The sequence below is a fragment of the Pteropus vampyrus genome, unplaced genomic scaffold (genome assembly GCF_000151845.1).
Source record: "Pteropus vampyrus isolate Shadow unplaced genomic scaffold, Pvam_2.0 Scaffold2175, whole genome shotgun sequence".
In the NCBI taxonomy this organism is placed as follows: Eukaryota; Metazoa; Chordata; class Mammalia; order Chiroptera; family Pteropodidae; genus Pteropus; species Pteropus vampyrus.
In genome coordinates this window covers 32,214-56,172 of record NW_011890956.1, presented here as the reverse complement: position 1 = coordinate 56,172, position 23,959 = coordinate 32,214, and the positions used below count along the sequence as shown (strand labels likewise).

Below are 23,959 nucleotides of genomic sequence, written 5' to 3'. Positions count from 1 at the left end.
ACGTAACAAACTACCATAAACTCAGTGACTCGAGAACAATGTCTGTTTCGTAGCTCACAGTTCTGTAGGTCAGAAGTCTATGCGTGGCACAGCTTTGTTGTCTGCTCAGTGTCTCACGGGGTGAAATCAGGCTGTGTTTCTTTGTGGAGGCTCTAAGGAGGAATTTACTTCCAAGCCTGTTTGGGTTACTGGCAGAAGTCCGCTCCACTCTCAGCTCCTACAGTGGAGGCCACCCCCAGCTCCTTGCCACATGGACCCCTCCATAAACACGTTCACTCTTTTAGTCTCTCAGGAGAGAGAGGCTCAGGGCATTTTAAGGGCTCACGTGATGAGGCCTGGCCCACCCGGTGTTAAAGGTCCGCTGATTTGGGTCGTTACGCTATCTGCGCAGTCTCCTCTTCCTCATAAGATAACATAATCTGGGGAATGATGGCTCATTCGATTCATGGGCTCACCGTCAACAGGAGGGGATGCCACGAGACTGAAGGTCATTAGCGGTCATCTTAGAATTCTGCCTATCACAGCCTGCCCTCTGCCCCCCAGTGATCCAGTCTGTCCCACAGGCAAAATTCATTCACTCTATTCCACAGTCTCCAAAGACTCACGGTATTATGGCATCTGCTCAATTCCCAAAGCTCCTCGAAATCACTTCAACACACACTCCAAAATCTCATCGCCTCAGTCATCTATATCGGGCATGGATGAGGTTCCTGGGCGTAATACATGCAATCCAACTCTTGGCACACGATTCCTCTCCAATCGGGGACCGGTGACACTAAATTCACCAGCTATCTTCCTCCAACACACAGTGGTGGGACAGGCATAGTATAATGACTATCACCCTTCTGGTTTAACATGGGAGGAAATAGAAGGCAGAAAGGAGTTCGAGTCTCTGAGCAGTTGGGAAATCCAGCCTGGGAAACACCAACCAGAATTCTCTGACAGAGTTCCAAAGCCTGGAAAAATCCTCCCTAGCTCTCCGTTCTGACCTCCAGGCCCTCGGGCCTGCCCTCTGAGCCACCCTTCCATTTTCGTGAAAGCGAGCAGGTGTCTGCAGCCGAGCAGTCTTTGTCAGCCTGCTCTTTGCCAGTAGACTATCAGGCATCTGGTGGCCTCTTGCATTCTTCTCTTTTCCTTTCAGTCCAATCTTCCTGTGTGCCCGCCGATGGAATTTTCTCAAGAAACTTCTGAGACCTATATGGATCTCACTGCGTTCACTCTATTACACAAAAGCCCGACCCATGCATTTGTTCAAGACGATCCCTTCTTTTCGGGATCCTGCTGGCCAGGCTTAGGGGCGGCAGCCTTGAGCTTCCCAGAGGTCTTCCAGTATAGTTAAGAAAATCCATGAGACACACCCTTAGTCTCCTGAAAGGCTTTCTGTAGGACTGCATCCGTTGAGCAACTTCTGTTCTTTCTTTCTGAGCATCTAGCAAACGTTTGTACAGCCAAACCCTTGGCTTTTTCTCTCTATCAAGTTTTTCTGAAGCAGTGTCTCAATGTTAGCTTTTTTCCTCTCCTTTTCATCTTTTTTCTAGCTCTGCTGAGAAGTTCACCAATCATCCAGTCCTGGTTCCTTTAGTTTCAGTTTTTTTTCTCAATATATCTTTCTCCCCTCACATTTTACAACAAGCAGCAAGAAGAAACCGGGGCACACTTTCGATTCTTTGCTTGGAAATCTCCTCAGATATATATTCATGGTTACCATTGATTAGTTCAACTTTCCATCTAACTGCGGGGTGCAATTCTGCGAAGCATTCTGCCACTCTCGAAATACCATGCCCCTTCCTAGGGTTTCTAATCACATGTCCCTCACTTGTTAGAGAGCCCTCCCTGTCGAAAACATCCAAGTCCAGATTTCTACTAAAAGTGTGTTAACAGTAATTTTGGCTTTCTCTAGAGCAATTTAGGATTTCTCTCAAATTCTCCTAATTGCTTGAGAGCCCCCATCAGCACAGGTTTTAAATTGCAGATATGTCCTAATGCACTGCTCAAAGCATTCTTGGTTTTTGTTTTTGTTTTTGATTTTGTTTTATTGCTCTTAGGCTCTCCACATTCTCCTACCTCCATCCTCTGCCTTGGCCATATGTCCGAATTTGTCCTTTGGATTGGCTTCTTTCCACACAACTGTAGCCAACAGTCCTGTCAACCTTTGGGACACGACTTAGCAGTTTCCGATCATGCTTCCCACGCTTCCTTCTGAGGCCTCAACCAGCAGCGTCCTTCAAGTTCAGATTCTACAGACTGCCCAAGCCAATTCAGACTTCTTATATTGCAACTGAAACTTCCTGCATGCGCCTCAAACTACTTTCAGCCTTTCCCCGCTACCCAGTTCCAAAGGCATGCCCACACGGTTAGGTGTTTGTAATGGCAGAGCACCAGAGCACCGAAATCTACACCCTTAGCAACTTTAAACAGCCCCATTTACTGGCTTATGGTTATGCAGGTCAGAAGTCTATTCCCAGTCTGACTGACTCCCCTGCACAGTGTCACACATGGCTTTGGTAAATTTTGACATTGTCAGTCCTCAGAAAACCTACACACCAATATTTACAGCATCTTTCGTCATAATCAGAATAATGGGAAGCAACTGAAATATGTATAAAGATTGAATAAATAAACAATCTTTGCATCCATATAAGGGAATATTATTTGGCAAAAGAAAGGAATGATCTCTCAAGAGACAGCGATATGGAGTAATCTTAAATTCATATTGCTAAGTGAAATAAACCAGTTTCCAAAGGCTATGTACTGTGTGATCCTATTACAAGAAATTGTGGAAAAAGCAAAAATAGAAAATGATAAACTGATTTCAGTGCTTTTCAGGAGTTCATGAATAGAGACTTGGATAGTAAATCACAAGAAATATTTTGAGGCTTTGAAACTATTATGCATGTGTTATAGACTAAATGTTTGTTTCCCCCCAGCATTAATGTATATGTTGAAGTGTAACTTTCAATGCGATGGTCATTAGAAGCAATGCTTTTGGTAGTTAATTAAGTCAGATGTGGGTGTGGCCCTCATCATAGGATTAGTGTGCTTATAAGAAGAGAAAGCTCAGAGCTCTTTCTCACTGTCAAGTGAGAATATAGCTAGAAGTTCCTCTTCAAGCCATAAAGTGCACTCATCTAGAATTCAACCACAATCTAACCCTGATCTTTGTTTTCCAACCTCTAGAACTGCGAAAAATAAATGTCTGTGTTTGAGCCACCCAGTCTATTTTATTTTATTGTAGCAGCCTAATCAGACTAAGACTGTGATATTTAATGGTGGTTACATGATACTATGCATTTGTCAAAATCTTTAGAGAGAGCACACAGAGTAAACCTTAATGTAGCTAAAATTTTAGAATATCATTAAGGAGTTTGGGACTATCAGGATGGAATGCAGACAAGACAAAAGAAACTAACCATATTCGAAATGCATGAAAAAAAATTCACTGAAGGTTTTGAGGAAAACAGTGCTGAGTTAAGTAGCTTAGGAGAAGAAAGAAAGAAACAAAAGAAAAAAAGAAAGAAAGATAGAAACAAAAAACAAGGGTGTAGCTTGTTATTTTATCATTTTAACATGATATATCATTTAACATGGTAAAATGTTAAAATGATAAAATGGAAAGCTACGTCCTTAGAGAAAATATTTTCAAATGACATATCTTACAAAGGATTAGTAATGGAACATACAAAAAGACTCTAAACTCAACAAGAAAAATAGCATCAAAAAGTGTAAAATAGGAATTAATTTAACCAAGGAAGTGAATGTTTTATACACTGAACACCACAAAAAATGCTGAAAGTAATTTAAAAAGACATAAATAAATAGAAAGACATATCATATTCATGAGTTGGAAGACTTAATAATGTTAAGATGCCAATAGTACCTAAAGTGTTCTGTAGATTTAATATGATTCCTATCAAAATACAATGAAATTTTTTTGAAGATACAGAAACATCCTTCTTTAAATTCATATGGACTCTCAAGGGACCCTGAATACCCAAAATAATCTTGAGAGAGATGAACAAAGATGGGGAATTCACACTTCTTGATTTCAAAAGCTACTAGAACGTTGCAGTAATTAAAACAGTGTGGTCATGGCATAAAGACAGACATATAGATCAATGTACTAAAATAGAGAGTAAGAAATAAACTCTCATATATATGGTCAATTGATCAAATGTCAAGGCTATTCAGTGGGGAAAGGACATTCTCTTGAACAAATGTTTTTGGGAAAACTGGATATCCACATACAAAAGAATGAAGGCAGACCATGAAGGTAGGACATGTGGCGTATACATATACGTACAATGAAATACTTCCATAAAAAGAAGGAACTCTGCAATATATGACAACATGCATGAACCCTGAAGACATTATGCTTAGTGAAATAAGCCAGACTGAAAAAGATAAGTACTGCATGATTCTACTATATCAGGTGTCTAAAATAACCAAATTCATAAAATCAAATTGGAATGGTGCTTACCAGAGGCTGGAGGCAAGGAGAAAATAGGGTTATTAATCAACAAGTATAAAGTTTCAATTTATTAAAATAAATAAGCTGTAGAGATCTGCTATACAACACTGTACCTAAAGTCAACAATAATGTACACTTAAAATTAGTTAATAGGATAGTTAATAGGATAATATTGTGTTCTTATTGCAATAATATTTAAAAAAATGTTTCACTTCACTAATTAGTCGCATTTTTATTGACAATAAATGCTGGACAAGCATTTATTCAACACCTACTATATGCTAGGCACTGTATATTTCATAACCTGCAAAATCTGCTTCCCTGAAGGAGCTCAGAGAGATGGAAGAGAGAATTGAGTAAACAGATTATTCCAATAAAACATGAATAGCATAAAGATAGCAATAAAACACTTGAGCGCTATGAAAGCACAGAAGTGGATATCTAACCCATCCAGCCCATCAGGAGGCTTCTTGAGCAAATGGCACATGAACTGTTTGGAAAGATAAATAGGAATTAGTACAGTGATGATCATTTTGAGGTATAAGAAAGAGCATTTTAAGTACCCAGAAATGAAAGAAAGTGTGATGCTCTCAGATAACTGGAATGTTCCGTATGATTCATAGTTCGAAGTATGGGTAGAGGTGTAGGACTCAGAGATAGATATGGGTGAAATAGAAAGAAAATGTATCCTAAAAGACTTCATATCTTATGCTAAGGAGTTTGAGCCATCCTTACAGCAATGGGAGTCAGGGATTATTATGAAGCAAAGAGTGGTTTTGTCCAGTTTTGTGACAATAAAAACTACATAATACTCATTCATTCAATGTTTAGATCTTCATATAATGTGAATTTTGGTAGTTGCAAGATGAAAGAATTTGGGACATTATACTTTGTTCTACTTGAACATGTACTATGTGCCAAGCATTATATCCGGATTTTTTCATAAACAGAATCTTATCTAATCTTCTCAATATTGATGGGTGTTGTTATTCCCATTTTACAGATCAGGTGCTGATGCTCAAAGAGGTCAGCAGATATATCTATGATTTCAGAGGTGGTGAGTGAACGATATGTGATAGAGGCTATGCTGCCTCTAAATAAAGAACAATAAAAAGCATTTAATTTGGTAACAAACATATGAATCAGCATATTAGAATTTTACAGTTGACAGTCTGTGTTGCTGATCTGCTCATTCACATCCTTGGGCAGCAGCTGGGCTTGTAACTGCTTTACCCTCCACCTCTCCATATCCCCTGATGGCTTCTTAAACTCCTGGGCTAGTGCTTTAAAAAGAATTAAATTGGAGAATCAGCGAAAACTTGGTTGAGTGAGTAATGTCTCCAGATCTCTCCCCTTTAAATAACAATGAGCTGAACATCTAAAACTCAACAAAAAACACCCAAACTGCACACCAGCACATCTGAGGCATGGGATCTGCACGTAAGAACTACCACAGGTCAGAACCCCAGGTGTCGGGCAGTGGACTGGGAGAAATAAAACTGCCTCTCACAGCTGCTGGAGCTCTCTGCAGGAGGAGGAGAAAGGGAGAAAGTGTGGCAACTTCCCTGAACAGTTCTTCTTGGGAGTGCTGTGAGTTCCATGCAGCTGGCAATAGGGCCCAGTCATCAGGGCAGAAAGCAGAGAAGAGGGTCTGGACGGCAGAGAAACAACAGTTGATTTTAACGAGCCATTGTTTAAAAACTGGGGCTAAGCCACAGCCTCCAATCCCCAACACAGGGGGTTCCTCTCCCCATACCCTCCAAGACCCATCACCACAGAGCCCCAGGGGAATCTGAGCAAATGCTATCGAGACAGTCGCTGACACTAACAGGGACTGAAACTGAGGGTAGCAAGCGTAATTAAATATCTACAAGAAAATTAAAAAGACATTATTAAGGCTTTATATAAAGCAGGGATCCAAGAGGCTTAGATACCACCTACTGGAAACCAAAAGAAAAGCGCCTTCTTTGCAACAGGCTAAAGAGAGACCTTTATATAATAAATTTTCTTTCTGGAAAAATAGCAGAATACACTTCCATTAATGTCTAGGCAGAGAAATAGTCCATTAAACATCATGAGCAATCAAAGTGACAAGGCATCTCAGAAATAAAGAGAAAAATCTCTAGAAAATAAGCTTACAGACATAGAAATATGCAACTTAAATGACAGAGAATTCAGATGGTACTTCTGAAAAAACTCAGTGAGTTCCGAAACGAGTCATATCAATAATTTCAGGAATTGAAAAACAACTAGATGAGCAGAGGAAGAAGATTAAAACCCTGAAATAGAACAGAATAGATTTTCTGGAGAGGAAAAAAAAAACACACTGCAAAAGTTGAAAAATGAAATAGCAAGCTTTGAAAATAAAGTCGACCAAATGGAGGAAAGGATCAGTGATATCGAAGACAGGAATCTAGAAATAAACCAGAAGGTAGAAGAGAGAAACTGAAGAATGAAAAATAATGAAAGAGAAGAATAATAAAGAACTAGCTCATACCATCAAGAGAGGAAACATAAGAATAATGAGCATTCTCGAAGGCAAGGAAAAGGAGCAGGGACTAGAAAGCACTTTCAGACAAATAGTTGATGAGAATTTCCCAAATCTAAGGAATGAGCTGGAGCTTGAAATTCAAGAAGTCAACAGGACACCCAGTTATCTCAACCCAAAAAGGCCTTCGCCAACACACATCGCATTAAAATTATCAAAAATCAACAACAAAGATAGAATTCTCAGGGCAGCCAGGGAGAACAGAACAGTAACTAATAAAGGAAAACCCATTAGATTATCCTCAGACTTCTCAGCACAAACCTTACAATCCAGAAAAGAACGTAATCAAATATTTAAACTCTTAAGTGAAAGAAACTATCAGCCTAGAATAATGTATCCACCTAAGCTCTCCTTTAGATATGAAGGAGAAGTGAAGACCTTTCCAGACATACAAAAATGGAGGGAATTCTTCACTAAGTGGCCTGCATTACAGGAAAAAATGACAGAGTTCAGCTCACCTAAAACAAAATGACAAAAGAAAAATACATAATTAGGAGTAAAGTGACTATCAGGTAAATAGTAGCAGAGGAGTGCAATCCTTACTAAGAACAGGACATTATAAGCTTAAATAATAAGAGAATTGATATAGCAAGATATTAATGGACGTTCAGCATGCATAGGGACAAATTGAGATAACAATGACTGAAAAGGGGAGGATTAAAGGATCCAAACTCACAAAGGGGAATGGAAATAAGACACGCATAGAAGAAGATGGGTGACTGTATATATATCCTTTTCATATTTCATAATGGCAACCACATACCAAAGATTCAGAACTGAAGTATATAACATAAAACAAAAAGAACCAGAGGCAAAACCCACAAAAGCCAACAAAAATAAAGAAAACAGAAACACAAGGACAAGAAAGCAATGGAAACACCGAGCTACCAGAAAGAAAAGGATAAAATGGCTATAAGAAGACCTCATATTTCAATAATCATCCTAAATGTAAATGGACAGAACTCACCAATAAAAAGACACAGAGTTGCAGATTGGATCAAAAAACAAAACCCAACCATATGCTGCCTCCAGGAGATACATCTCAGCTCCAAAGGCAAATATAGATTCAAAGTAAAGGGTGGAAAATGATATTTCAAGCAAATGGCATTCAGAGAAAAGTGAGAGTAGAGGTACTAATATTGGAAGAAATAGACTTCAAAATAAAAAAAGTAAAGAAAGATACTGAGGGATACTTCATAATGGTAGAGGGAATCATGCACCAAGAAGACATAACACTTATTAACATCTATGCTTCCAATCAGGGAGCCCCGAAATATATAAAGCAATTACTAACAGAATTAAAGGGAGAAACAGACCAAAACACTGTCATAGTAGGAGACCTAAATACTACACTGTCGGATATGGACTGATCATCCAAACAGAAAACCCATAAGGAAGTCTCTGTAAATGTCAATTATGTCCAGTTGATCCTTAAATGACACATTAGACTGCTTATACATTCTTCCCTAGTGCACATGGAACATTCTCAAGAATCGACCACATACTGGGACACAGAGATAGCTTCAACAAATATTAGAGGGCTGAAATCATACCAACCATATTCTCTGATCATAATGCTTTGAAAATAGAGATCAAATGAAAAAAGAAAGCAAGAAGAATCAAAAATACATGGAGAATAAACAACATGCTACTGAAGAATAACTGGGTCAGAGAATAAATAAAAAGAGAGATCAAGAGATACATAGAAATGAATAATAATGATAATACAATATGTCGAAACTTTTGGGACATGGGAAAAGCAGTCATAAGAGGAAAGTTCATATCATTACAGGCCTACCTCCAAAAATAAGAACAAGCCCAAATACACAACCTAATACTTCACCTTAAAAAACTAGAAAAGGAAGAACACATGAAGCCTAAAGTCAGCAGAAGGAAAGAAATAATCAAAATTAGAGCAGAAATAAATGAAATTGAAAACAAACAAACGAACAAAAACAATAAAAAAAATAAAAGCAACCAAGAGCTAGTTATTTGAGAAGGCTGATGAAATTGACAAATCCCTGGCTAGACTCACTAAAGAAAAAAGAGAAAAGACATAAACAAAATCAGGGATGAAAGAGGAGAAATTACGACTGACATCGCAGAAATACAAAGGATCAAACAAAAATACTATGAAAAAGTATATAATGCCAAATACAGTAACCTAGAAGAAATGGACCAATACTTAGCAAAATACAATCTTCCTAGACTGAATCAGAAGAACTGGAAAACCTAAACTGATCAATCAGCAGTATGGAAATTGAAATAATCATCAAAAACCTACCAAAAAGTAAAAGTCCAGGATGAAATGGCTTCACCAGTGAATTCTACCGAACATTCAAAGATTTAATACCTATTCTCCTCAAACTCTTCCAAAAATTCTAAGAGGAAGCAATACTTCCCAGCTCATTTTATGACGCCAATATTACTCTGATACTAAAACCTGGTAAAGATAACATATGAAAAAGAAAATTACAGACCAATATTTCTCAAGAACATGGATGCAAAAATCCTAAATAAGATACTGGCAAACCAAATACAGCAACATATTAAAAAGATTATACACCATGGTCAAGTGGGCTTCATCCCAGGGGCACAAGGATGATTCAACATACTCAAATCGATTAATGTGATACATGACATAAACAAATTAAAAAATAAGAATCATATGATCATATCAATAGATGCAGAAAAAGCCTTCAACAATATACAGCAACCATTTATGATCAAAACACTTCACAAAATCGGTATTGAAGGAAAGTATCTTAACATTAAAAAGGCCATATATGACAAACCCTCAGCAGACATTATACCTAATGGTGAAAAACTAAAAACCTTCCCTCTGAGATCAGGAACAAGGCAAGGCTGTCCACTATTGCCACTGTTATTCAATATAACATTGGAGGTCCTAGCGAGTGCAATCAGACAAGAGAAAGATATAAAAGGCATGCAAATAGGAAACGAAGAATTCAAACTGTCACTATTTGCGGATGACATGATTCTCTATATAGAAAACCCTAAAGACTCCACAAGAACAGTACTAGAAACAAGAAGCAAATACAGTAAAGTTTCTGGATACAAAATCAATGTTCAAAAATCCGTAGCATTCCTATACGCTTATAATGAAGTGTCAGAAAAAGAAGTAGAAAAAAATAATTCCTTTTGCAATTGCAACAAAAAGAATAAAATATCGAGGAATAAATCTAACAAAATATGTGAAGGACCTATATAATGAAAACTATAAGACCATATTAAAAGAAATCGAAGAAGATACAAAAATGGAAAGATATTCTGTGTTCTTGGATTGGAAGAATCAACATAGTTAAAATGACCACATTACCTAAAGCATTATACAGATTTAATGCAATCCCCATCAAAATCTCATCGGCATTTTTTAAAGAAATCGAACAAAAAATCATTAGATTTATATGGAAGCACAAAAGACTCTGAATTGCCAAAGCTATCCTGAGAAAAAGAACAAGGCTGGAGGAATCACTCTGCCTGACTCAAATTATACTACAAAGCAACAGTAATCAAAATGGCATGGTATCAGCAGCAAAACAGACACACTGACCAGTGGAACAGAATTGAGAGTCCAGAAGTAAACTCATATTTATATGGGCAAATAATTTCGACAAAAAATCCAAAAACACACAGTGGAGAAAGGAAAGCCTCTTCAATAAATGGTGCTGGGAAAACTAGAAAGCTACCTGCAAAAGAATGAAACTAGACTGTTTGTCTATCACTCCACACCAAAATTAACTCAAAATGGATTAAGGACCTGAATATAAGACCTGAAACAATAAAATGCATAGAAGAAAACATAGCAACTAAATTCAAGGATCTTGGACTTAAAGAGGATTTTATGAATTTGACCTCAAAACAAGGGAAGTAAAAGCTGAAATTAATGAATGGGACTATATTAAACTAAAAAGCTTCTGCTCAGCAAAAGAAACCATCAACAAGGTAAAGAGACAACCATCCAAATGAGAAAATATACTTACAAGCAAAACCTCCGATAAGGGCCTAATATCTAAAATATACAAAGAACTCATACAACTCAATAACAACAACAACGAATGAGCCAATCAAAAAGTGAGCAGAGGACCTGAACAGACACTTCTCCCTAAAGTATATACAAATGTCCAACAAATATTTGAAAAGATGCTCAATATCACTAGCTATAAGGGAAATGCAAATCGAAACTACAATGGGATACCATCTCACATCTGGTATAATAAGTATATTCAACAGGACAAGTAATAACAAATGCTAGGGAGGATTTGGAGTAATAGGAACCCCCATACACTGCTGTTTGGACTGCAAATTCGTAGAGCCACTATGGAAAACAGTATGGAAGTTCCTCAAAATCTAAGAATTGGTCTACCATGTGATCCAGCAATCTTTCTACTGGGTATTTACCCCAAAGTCTTGAAAACCCATATATGAAAAGATATTTGCACACCATTGTTCATAGCAGCATTATTCACAGTGGCCCGGACATGGAAGCAACTGAAGTGTCCTACGATAGATGATTGGCTAAAGAAGCTTGTGGTACACATATACAATGGAATATTATTCAGCCATAAGAAGAAATGAAATACTGCCATTTGCAACAACATGGATGAACCTCGAGATAATCATGCTAAGCAAAATGATCCAGACATAACAAGTTGAAAATCACATGATATCACTTATATGCGGGATATAAACCTAGAGCGACAAATGAACAGGACAAACAGAGACTCGTGGACAAGGACTATAGACTAGTGGTTACCAGACAGTAGGGAATGGGGGAGGAGGGGGGAGGTAGATGGGGTAAAGGGGGTCAAATATATGGGGGTAGGGGGAGGGTGAAATGGGTAAAGGGGATCAAATTTATGGTAGCTGAAGGAAACTGGACTTTAGGTGGTAAACACAGAATGGAATATACAGATATCAAATTATAATGTACACCTGAAAATTATATAGTTATTAATCAATGTTACCCCAATAAACTTAGTTTAAAAGAAAAGGAATTTTACAGTCTATTATAAACCTGGCTCATCTTTGGATTATCTGAAACCTAACAAACCTGTAAATCTAACTTCAGTTTTTTCACTATTTTTATATACTTGAACACTAAATAATTATTAATATTTATAGGTTTTTATTCATTATGATTAGTGTTAGTTAAATACTGCTTTCATCTGCATTTTTACAATTACACCATCGAGACGCTTCTAGAGACCAATAATTGCTTATCCCACAAACTTAGACTCTGATTGGAACCTATTCCATGTCATAGTCAAAGATTTTCCATTATGAATTTTCTGATGTCAAACAAGATCAGATTTCCAACTGAAGGCCTTTTCACATTGCTGCTTTCCTAGGGGTTTCCTCCACTGTGATTTGATGATGGCTAATAAAGTGAGATCTCCCCACAAAGGCTTGATCACATTTATTGCATTCATAATGCTTTTCCCCATTATAAATATTCTAATGGTCATTAAGAGAAGATCTTCATCTGAAATTTTTTTTCCACATTGGCAACACAAATAGGGTTTCTGATGACTATGAATTCTCTGATGTCCGATGAGATATGAACTCTGACCAAAAGATTTATACATTCCTTGTACTCATATGGGGTATTTCTCCACTATGACTTTTCTGATGTTGAATAACATGTCAACTCCAAATAAATGCTATTGTGCTCACAAGGCTTTCCCCTGCCATGAGTTTTTTGATGCCCAATAATAGATGACCTCTGACTGAGGGCTTTCCCACAGTGGATACATTATTCAATACAGTATTCAATACAGTAACATGCTGCATAGGTTAGTAGCCTAGAAGCAATAGGCTATACCATACAGCTTAAGTATGTAGTAGGCTATACCATCTAGGTTTCTCTAAGTGTACTCTATCTTATTTGCACAACAATGAAATTATCTAACACCACATATCTTAGAATATATCCCTATCGTTAAGTGATGCATGACTATATCTCCCAAGATAAAGAGGGCTGCATGTTGAGGGCTACTATACAGAAGCTTAGACCTTCATTTGAAGGCTGTAGCCAATCAGTGATTAGCTTGCAGAGAGGGAGCTGAATGGCATAAATATCACAACATCAATCTTCTACCCTTTGATCTCCTGCCAGGGCTTCCCACTAGATGAACTCAATCAGAAGCCAAGGGACAAAGTCACATCCTGGAACACAAAGTAGGGTGCAAAAGGGTGGGGAATGGATCTAGAGGGGCAAATGAAAGATATCCAATAGAGAATGTTCAGATAGTTTGGATAAATTTACCTAGTTTTCTCCAGGTAGGACTTGGACTATATGACTTAGTGATTTAAGTTTTATCACCACCTCCCAAAGTGACCAATAATATGAAAATTTGGCAATATTTAAAACAAGATTGTCAGAGTAAGGCTTAAATGCAAAGAGCTAAGTTAAGGAGAAAAGTAGTAGAAAGTGGAAAAAACATTCCATTCATTATAGTGAAATAATATAAGATAAGCAGAAATAAATTTAACAAGAGAAGCAGAATTATATAAAGAAAATGATAAAATCTTATGCAAAGATGGAAAATAAAATCTGAGCAATTAGAAAGATAAACCATGTTCTCTGATGAGAAGATTTAATTAATATCCTAAAAGATCAAATCTCCCAAAATTAAAATATAACTAATTCAATAGTAACTAGAATACACAGGATTTATCATTTTGGAGTTGAATAAAATAATATAAGTTTATATGAAAAATAAATGAGCAAGAATATGCAAGAAAATTACAAAAAAGAAATAGTGAGAAGACTTGCCTTAGTGATTATCAATACACTATAATGCCAATGTGATTTTATAAATACCTATATATGTATACAAAATAATATAAAATAAAGGTGTTAGTTGAATTTACAGTATAACTGACTATTAATACAATTGAACTGCCATCTTATAGCATGTACAATACTGTATATCATAGAATCCAGATGAAAAGTTAAATATAGAAAGTAAAACAATACAAATGTTGCAAGAAAAGAAAATCTATGTACAATATAGGAGTCAGAGAAATCATCTACACTGGAAAATCTGAAGGTAAAAAAATAAAGATTGATATATTTGATAATAAGCAAATTGTATATTTTTGTATGACAAAAGATATTATTAATATACAAACAAACAACAAATTAGGAAATATGTCTTAATAAATATGACAAAGGTTAATATACAAATTAATAGAAATTACTCTTACAAATTGACTAGAAAAAAGACACCCTAAATTTTTTTAAAAAATAAGAAAAGGATGAGAATCAGGAATTCACAGCATAGCAAACCTAAATGGCCAATGAATCAATAAATATTGGGCGGAGGAAGCTAAATTTTATAGTAATTAAATGAATGCAAATTAAAGAAATAATGAGGTTACTAGTTTACATACATGAGATTGGCCAACATTAAGAATTATAATACAATTATGGGCAAGGATGTGAAAAAAAAAAGGTTATTCATATACATTGGAGGTAAAAATCTGGTGTTAAGACTTTTGGGACTTATAAGTCAAAACTTGCGAAATGATCTATAAAACTATATATATGTGTATTTATGTACGTGTGGGTACACACACACACACACACACACACACACACACATATACATGTACACACACACACATACCCCTTGGACTCATTAATCTAACTTTTGGATACCTAGTTCATAGAAATGTAAGCACAAGTCATATGTGCAAAAATTATTACGGTAGTACTGGAAACAAAATTAAAGTTTACCAAAACAAGAAAGGATAAAGTATAATATATACCACAATATTATATAATCATTTAAAAGAATGAGTTAAAACTATACAAGTTTACTTGGAGACATTCACATAAGGTTATCATTACATGCAATATACAAGATACAGAAAAGCATCATTAATATGATATCATTTTAGTAGCAATGACAAAAACCTGAATATGTATTTATATATACATGCATGTGTATATCTATCTGTAAAGTATTATAGAAAAGTAAAAAAATATGGAAAGACATACTGGATTGTTAAATGGGTTAATAAAGAGGCTGTTTTTAGAAAAGGAGGTGAGAAATTCGAGCACAAAGGTAAAGAAAAAATAGACTGCACTGAAAAGGGGGGCATGTATATATAACCACATTTATATTTTTATGTGTATATATATGGCTAAGTTATAAATAAATTTAAAAAATTAAAGCAGAAAGATGATAGGATGATTTCAAAGTAAAATGTTTAGCACTCTTGAAAATTAGAAGTATAGTTGCGTGCATTAAAAACTCAATAGAATGAGCAGAAAGAATACTTCTTAACTCATTCTATGAGGCCATCATTATCTTAATACCAAACTAGATAAAGACATTACAAGAATAAAAATTTACAGACCAATACATCTCATGATATAGATGCAAAAATCCTCAAAGTTTCACCAAATAAAATCCAATGATGTATAAATAGAATTATACACCACAACTAAGCAAGATTTATTACAGATATATGACTGGTTCAATATGAAAAAATCAATTAATATAACACATCTCATAAACATATGATCATATAATCATATTGTTTGGTACATAAAAAGCATTTGACAAAAACACAATTGCTATTCATGATAAAACTCTCAGCAAGTAGGCATATAAGGGAAATTCCTCTTAATAAAGAACATCTACAATAACTTCATATAACATAATACTTAATAGTGATAAACTAGATGCTTCTCCCCTAAGATCAAGAATGAAAAAAGAATGTCTACAGCCATGTCACCCTGAACGGGCCCGATCTTGTCTGATCTTGGAAGCTAAGCAGGGTCGGGCCTGGTTAGTACTTGGATGGGAGACCACCTAGAAATACTGGGTGCTGTAGGTGTTTAAAAAAACTGGAAAAAAAAAAGAACAAGAAAAGGATGTCTCTCTCACTACTCCTATTCAATTGCAAAGTCCTAGCTTAGAAGTAAGACAAGACAAGAAAAGAAAAGATATACAGATTGGTAAGGAAGAAATAAAACTGCTATTGTTCACAGATGACATGATTGCCTATATAGAAAATTTCAAAGAATAGACAAAAAATAAATAAACATCTAGAACTAATCAGTAATTATAGCGAGGTTGTAGGATACAAGGTTAATATACAAAGGTCAGTTTTTTTTTTTTTCCTATATATCAGCAACTGGAGTTTGGAATTAAAAACACAGTACTATTTATATTAAACCAAAAAATTACTTAGATATAAATCTAACAAAATATACAGGATATGTATGGTGAAAACTAAAAAGCTCTGACAAAGAAAAATAAAGAAGATCTAAATAAATTAAAAGATATTCTATGTACATGGATTGGAAGACTCAATATTATTAAGTTGTCAAATCTTTCTGACTCCATCTATAGAGTTGATGTAATCCCAATTAAAATACCAAATTGTTCTGTGGATGTTTACAAACTGATTCTAAAGTTTATAAGAAAAGGCAAAAGGCTCAGAATAGACAACATAACAATGAAAAAAGAACAGTCAGAGGACTGATACTACCTGACTTCAAGATTTACTCTACAGCTTCACTAATCAAGACAGTGTGGTTTTAGCAAAAGAAGAGACAAACAGATCAATGGAACAGAATAGAGAGCCCAGAAATAGATCCACACAAATAAAGTCAAATCATCAACAAAGATGCAAAGGCAATACAATGGAAAAAAATAGTCTTCTCAACAAATGGTCTTATAGTAATTGCATGTTCACATGCAAAAAAAAAAATGGATCTAGACACAGACTTTACATCTTTTCACAAAAATAAACTCAAAATAGATCATAGACCTAAATGTAAAAACAAAATCATATAACTTGTAAAAGACCACACAGGAGAAAATCTAGGTAACCTTGGGTTTGGTGATGACGTTTTAGGTAAGATACCACAGCTATCATCATAATTGTGAAAGAGTAAATGCTCTCCTTCTAATATCAGGAAAAAGACAAAAATGTCTGCTCTTGCCACTTCTATTCAGAATTGTATTGTAAGTTCTAGCCATGGAAATCAGGCAAGAAAAAGAAAGATTAGAATCTAGGTTGGAAAGGAAGAACTAAAAACTATTTCTATTTGCAGATGACATGATCCAATACATTAAAAATCTGGTGAACACACAATGCAATATATATATGACAAACTGTTTAATTGTACACTTGAAACTCATTTAATTATTTTTCATAAAAAATTCTATGAATAAACTAAAAAATTGTGAGAACTATAAACGAGTTCAGCAAAGTTTCAAGATATAAAATTAACATACAAAACTCGATTGTATTTCTATATATTGACAATGAGCAATTCAAAAATGAAATTAAGAATAACAATTCTTCTTGTAATAGCATCAAAAAAAAAAAAATAAAATACTTGAAAGTAAATTGTAAAAAGCAGTGTAAGATCCAGCAATCACCTTCCTTCATATTTACCTAAATGAGTTGAAAACCAGTGTTCACACAAAAATTGGCAAATGGTTTACAGCAATTTTATTCATAAATGCCAAAACTTGAAAGCAACCAAGATGTCTTTCGGTAGGTGAATGGATAAATAAACTGGTACAGACAATGGAATATTATTCAGCACTAAAATGAAATGAGCTATCAAGCCATGAAAAGACATGGAAGAATCTTAGATACATATTACTACATGAAAGAAGCCACTATGAAAAAGCTACAGACTGTATTATTAAACTGTCATTCTGAAAAAGGCAAAATTATGGAGACAGTAAAAAGTTTTGTGGTTGCCAAGGTTTGGGGAAAGGGAAGGGTAAATAGGCAGAGCTCAGAGAATTTTTAGGGCAGTGAAATTATTCTGCATGATACTATAATAGTGGACACATTTCATTACACTTTCGTGAAAACCTATAGATAGTACGACACCAAGAGTGAACGCTAATGTATACTAGAGATTATGAGTAATAATAATGTATCAATGTAGGTTCGTCATTTGTAACAAATGTACCATTGTTTTGTGTGATATTGATAATGGGAGAGGCTGTGCATGTATGGGGGTATTTGGGAACTCCCTGTACTTTCTGCTAAATTTTGGTGTTAACCTAAAACTGCTCTAAAAATAAAGCCTATTTTTAAAAAGTAGTGTAATGCTTCTAAACAAAAAACTACAAAACATTGTTGAAAGAAATTTACATTTAAATAAATTAAAAGATATCACATGTTCATGAACCAAAAAACTTAATGTTGTTAGGATGGCAATATTCCTCATATTGATATACAGATTTAGTGCAATTCTTATCAAATCCTATCTGGCTTTTTAAAAAGAAAATGATCATAAAATTCATAAAGAAATGCAAGAGACAAAGAATAATCAAAATAGTCTTGAAAAAGAAGAACAGAGGTCATGTTAGAAGCATGGCAGAGTGAGAGATATCCTCAGATCTCTCTCCTTGAAATAAAAATAAGTTGAAAATCTAAAACGTAACAAATAACACCCAATCTGCACATAAGCACATCTGAGTGAGTGATCTATGCATGAGAGTTTCCAGAGGTTGAAACCATGGAAGTCTGGGAGGTAAATTGGGAGGAATGAAGAAGCCGCCTCATGCAGCTGGAGTTCCCTGCGGGAGGTGGGAGGGGGAGAAATTGCAGCCATATCCCCTAATGGCCCTGCCTGAGGGATCTGTGAGTTCCACCCAAGGGAGCCCAAGGATTAGGGCAGAAAGTGGAATGGGAACTAAGTGCGGAGGGGCAACAGCTGTGTATTAGCAGCCTTGATTGCAAAGCGGGGTACTGAAACACAATGACTAGCAGCACCCCCCCACCCACCATCCCAGAGCGCACATTCTCTCCATCTCTCCATCAGATATTTTCCTAGACCTAGCACCACAGAGCCCCAGGGGAATTTGAGCAAATGATACTGAAACAGAAATCTACTGTCAGTACCACTCAAAGGGGCTGGGATCAAGGGCAGCAATCGTTACTTGAATATTTATTAGAGAGGGAAAAAAAGGCATTATTAGCCTCAAAGCAGAGATCTAAGAGGCTTGGATGCCACCTACTGGAAATCAAAGAAAAACACCTTCCTATCAAAAAGCTAAAGAGAGACCTTTATTTGATAAATCTTCCTTCAGAAAAACAAACAAAAAACAAACAAAAACAACAACAAAAAATCCCAGAATATGTTCCCATTAATGCCCCAGTGGAGAAATAGTCCATCAAATATCAGCAAGAAAGAGAAAAATTTTCAGAAAATAAGCTTAAAGACATAGAAATATATGATTTAAATGACAGAGAATTCAAGATTGCACTTCTGAAAAAAAATCTTGATGAGATGCAAAATAATTCAAATCAACAATTTCAAGAAATTAGAAAAAAATAGACCAGCAAAATGAGTTTTTTAGCAAGGAGATTGAAACCTTAAAAAAAGAACCAAATAGAACTTCTGGAGATGAAGAACACATTAAAAGAGATGCAGAGTGAAATAGCAAGCTTAAGAAATAGAATTGACCAGAATGAGGAAAGGATCAGTGATTTTGAAGACAGAAATCTAGAACTAATTCCGAAAGAAGAAGAAAGAGATTGAAGAATAAAAAATAATGAAAGAGAAATACAAGAACTAGCAGACACCATAAGGAAATGTAACAAAAGAATAATGGGTATCCTAGAAAGAGAAGAAAATGGAGATGGTATCAGAGAGCATATTCAGACAAATAGTTGACGAGAATTTTCAAAATTTAAGGAATGAGCTGGAACTTGGTATCTAAGAAGCTGATAGAACACCTAATTATCACAACCCAAAAAGGCCTTTCCAAGACAATTATATTAAAATTATCAAAAATTAATGACAAAGAAAGAATTCTCAGGAAAGCTAGGGAAAAGAAGACAGTAATCTATACAGAAAAAAACCATTAAGCTATCGTCAAACTTCTAAGCACAAAGCTTACAAGCAAGAAAAAAGTGGAATCAAATATTCAAACTATTAAGTGAAAGAAATTATGAGCCTAGAATAATGTATCCAGCTAAGCCCTCTTTTAGATACAAAGGAGAAATAAAGACCTTTCCAGACATACAAAAATTGAGGGAATTCTCCACTATGAGGCCTGTATTACAGGAAATACTGAAAGGGGTCAGCTCACGTGAAACAAAATGACAAAAAAACACCTAACTATGAGTAAGGCGATTAGCAGGCCGATAGAGGCAGAATAGAGAAACACTTATTAAAATCAGGGTATTATAAGCTTAAACGATGAGAAGAGAATTGCTATTGCAAGTTAGAAATGAATGCTTAGCATACATAGGGACAATTTGAGAGAACAACAACAGAAAAGGGGAAGAATCAAAGATTCAAATTCACAAAGGGGAATGGAGAAGAAAATGGACTACTGTATATATGTAACTATCCTTTACATATTATTAATAGTAACCACACCAAAGCTCCAGAAGTACATAACATAAAACAAGAAGGACCAGAGGGAAAATACACAAAAACCAACCAAACAGATAGAAATGCAAGAACAAGAAAAAAATGGGAACACTGAACTACCAGAAAATAAAAGATAAAATAGCTATAGAAAAAACAGCTAGAAAAAAATAATCACCTTAAACGTAAATGGACTAAACTCACCAATAAGAAGACACAGAGATGCAAATTGGATCAAAAAACAAAATTCAATCATATTCCACCTCGAGAACATACATCTCAGTTCCAAAGACAAATATAGTCTCAAAGTGGAAGGCTGGAAAAGGATAATCCAAACAAATGGCATTCAGAGAAAAGCGGGAGTAGTGGTACTAATATTGGACGAAATAGACTTTAAAATAAAAAGTTAAAGAAAGATACTGAGAGACACTTCAAAATGATAAAGGGAATCATACACCAAGAAGACATAACACTTATTAATATCTATGCTCCCAATTACTAACAAAACTAAAGGGAGAAACAGACCAAAACACTATCATAGTAGAGGACCTAAACACTCCACTGTCAGGTATGGACTGATCATCCAAACAGAAAATCAATAAGGAAATAACATTCTTAAATGACACATTAGACCAACTGGACATAATTGACATTCACAGAGCCTTCCATCCCAAAAGAGCTGCTTATACATTCTTCTCTAGTGCACATGGAACATTCTCAAGGATTGACCACATACTGGGATACAGAGATAGCCTCAATAAATATAAGAGGGTTGAAATCATACCAAACATATTCTCTGATCATTCTGCTTTGAAACTAGAAATCAATTGCAAAAAGAAAGCAGGAAGAACCACAAATACATGGAGATTAAACAACATGCTACTGAAGAATGACTGGGTCAGAGAAGAAATAAAAAGAGAGATCGAGAAATACATGGAAACAAATGATAATGATAGTACAACATATCTAAACTTCTGGGACACAGCGAAAGTGGTCATAAGAGGAAAGTTCATATCATTACAGGCCTACCTCCAAAAACAAGAACGAGCCCAAATAAACAACTTAATGCTTCATCTTTAAAAACTAGAAAAGGAAGAACAGATGAAGCCTAAATTCAGCAGAAGGAAAGAAAAAATCAAAATTAGAGCAAAATGAAATGAAATTGAAAACAAAACAAAACAAAAAAAATAGAAAAAATAAATGCAACAAAGAGCTGGTTCTTTGAGGAGTTTAATAAAATTGGCAAACTCCTGGCTAGACTCACTAAAGAAAAAAGAGAAAGGACTCAAATGAACAAAATTAGCGAGGAAAGAGGAGAAATTACGACAGACACTGCAGAAATACAAAGGATCTTGCAAGAATACTATGAAAATGTAAATAACACAAATTTAATAACCTAGAAGAAATAGCCGAGTATTTGGAAAATACAATGTTTCTAGACTGTATCAGGATGAACTGTAAAATCTAAATAGGCCGATCAGCAGTATGGAAATTGAAACAATCATGAAAATCCTATCAAAATGTTAAAGTCCAGGACCAAATGGCTTCACCAGTGAATTCTACCAAACATTCAAAGAAGATTTAATACCTATTTTCCTCAAACTCTTCCAAAAAATCCAAGATGAGGCAATACTTCCTAACACATTTTATGAGGCCAATATTACCCTGATACCAAAACCTAGTAAAGAAAACACACAAAAAAGAAAACTACAGACCAGTATCCCTCATGAACACAGATGCAAAAATCCTAAATAAGATACTAACGAACTGAATACAGCAACATATTTAAAAGATTATACACTACAATCTAGTGGGCTTTATTCTAGGGGCACAGGGATGGTTCAACAAATGCAAAACAATTAACGTGATACACCACATAAATAAATTAAAGGATGAAACCATGTGATCTTATCAATAGATGCAGAGAAAGCCTTCAACAAGATACGGCAACCATTTATGATCAAAACACTTAATGAAATAAGTATAGAAGGAAAGTACTTCAACATAATAAAGGCCATAAAAGACAAACCCTCAGCTAACTTTATACTTAATAGTGAAAAACTAAAAACCTTTCTTTTAAGATAAGGAATAAGACAAGTCTGTGCACTCTCACCATTGTTATTCAATGCAACATTGGAGGTCCTAGCAAGTGTAGTCATGAAAGAAAAGGAAGGAAATGTATTCGAACAGGAAATGAAGAAGTCAGACTGTCACTATTTGCAGATAACATGATTCTCTATACAGAAATCCCTAAAGACTCCACAAGAACACTAGTGGAAACAATAAGCAAATACAGTAAAGTTTCTGGATACAAAATCAATGTTAAAAAATCTATACCATTCCTATATTCTAATAGTGAATTATCAGAAAAAAATGAAAAAACTATTTCTTTTGCAATTGCAACAAAAAGAATCAAATACCTAGGAATAAACCTAATGAAACATATGAAGGACCTATATAATAAAAACTATAAGACTTTATTAAATTAAATTGAAGAAGACAAATAAAAATTGAAAGATATTCCATGTTCATGGATTAGAAGACTAAACATAATTAAAATGACCTCTTACCTAAAGTATTGTACAGATTTAATGCAATTCCCATCAAAATTCCATTGGCATATTTTAAAGAAATAGAACAAAAAAATCATCAAATTTGTATAGAAGCACAAAATATCCTGAATAGCCAAAGCAATCCTGAGAAAAAAGTGGAAGGCTGGAAGTATTACTCTTCCCAACTTCAAATTATACTACAAAGCGACAATAATCAAAATGGCATGGTATTGGTAGAAAAACAGATACACAGACCAGTGGAACAGAATTGAGAGTCCAGAAGTAAACCCCCATATATGTGGGCAAATAATTTTCAACAAAGAAACCAAAAACATACAGTGGAGAAAGGAAAGCCTCTTCAATAAATGATGCTGGGAAAACTGGAAAGCCACATGCAAAAGAATGAAACTAGACTGTTGTCAATCACCACACACCAAAATTAACTCCAATGGATTAAGGACCTGAGTATAAGACCAGAAACAATAAATTGCATAGAAGTAAACATAGGTTCTAAACTCATGGACCTTGGACTTAGAGAGAATTTTATGAATTTGACCTCAAAAGCAAGGGAAGTAAAAGCAAAAATAAATGAATGGGACTACATCAAACTAAAAAGCTCTGTACAGCTAAAGAAACTGTCATCAAGGCAAAAAATACAACCAGTCTACTGGGCAAATATACTTGCAAACGACATCTCTGATTAGAACCTAATATCCAAAATATACAAAGAACTCACACAACTCAATGACAACAACACACACACACACACACACACACACACACACACACACACAATCCAATTAAAAAATGGGCATAGGACCTGAACAGACATTTCTCCCAAGAAGACATACGAATGGCGAACAAACATATGAAAGGATGTTCAACTTCACTAGCTATTAGGGAAATGCAAATCAAAACCACAATGAGAGACCATCTCTCACCTGTTAGAATGACTATTATCAACAGGACAAGTAATAACAAATGCTGGAGAGGATGTG

General features: G+C 35.2%; 1 pseudogene; it reads left to right on the top strand.

The window, feature by feature from the left end:
- The first annotated feature begins 15,771 nt into the window (after positions 1-15,771).
- On the top strand, positions 15,772-15,890 carry LOC111734591 (annotated as a pseudogene).
- The last annotated feature ends 8,069 nt before the right edge of the window (positions 15,891-23,959 follow it).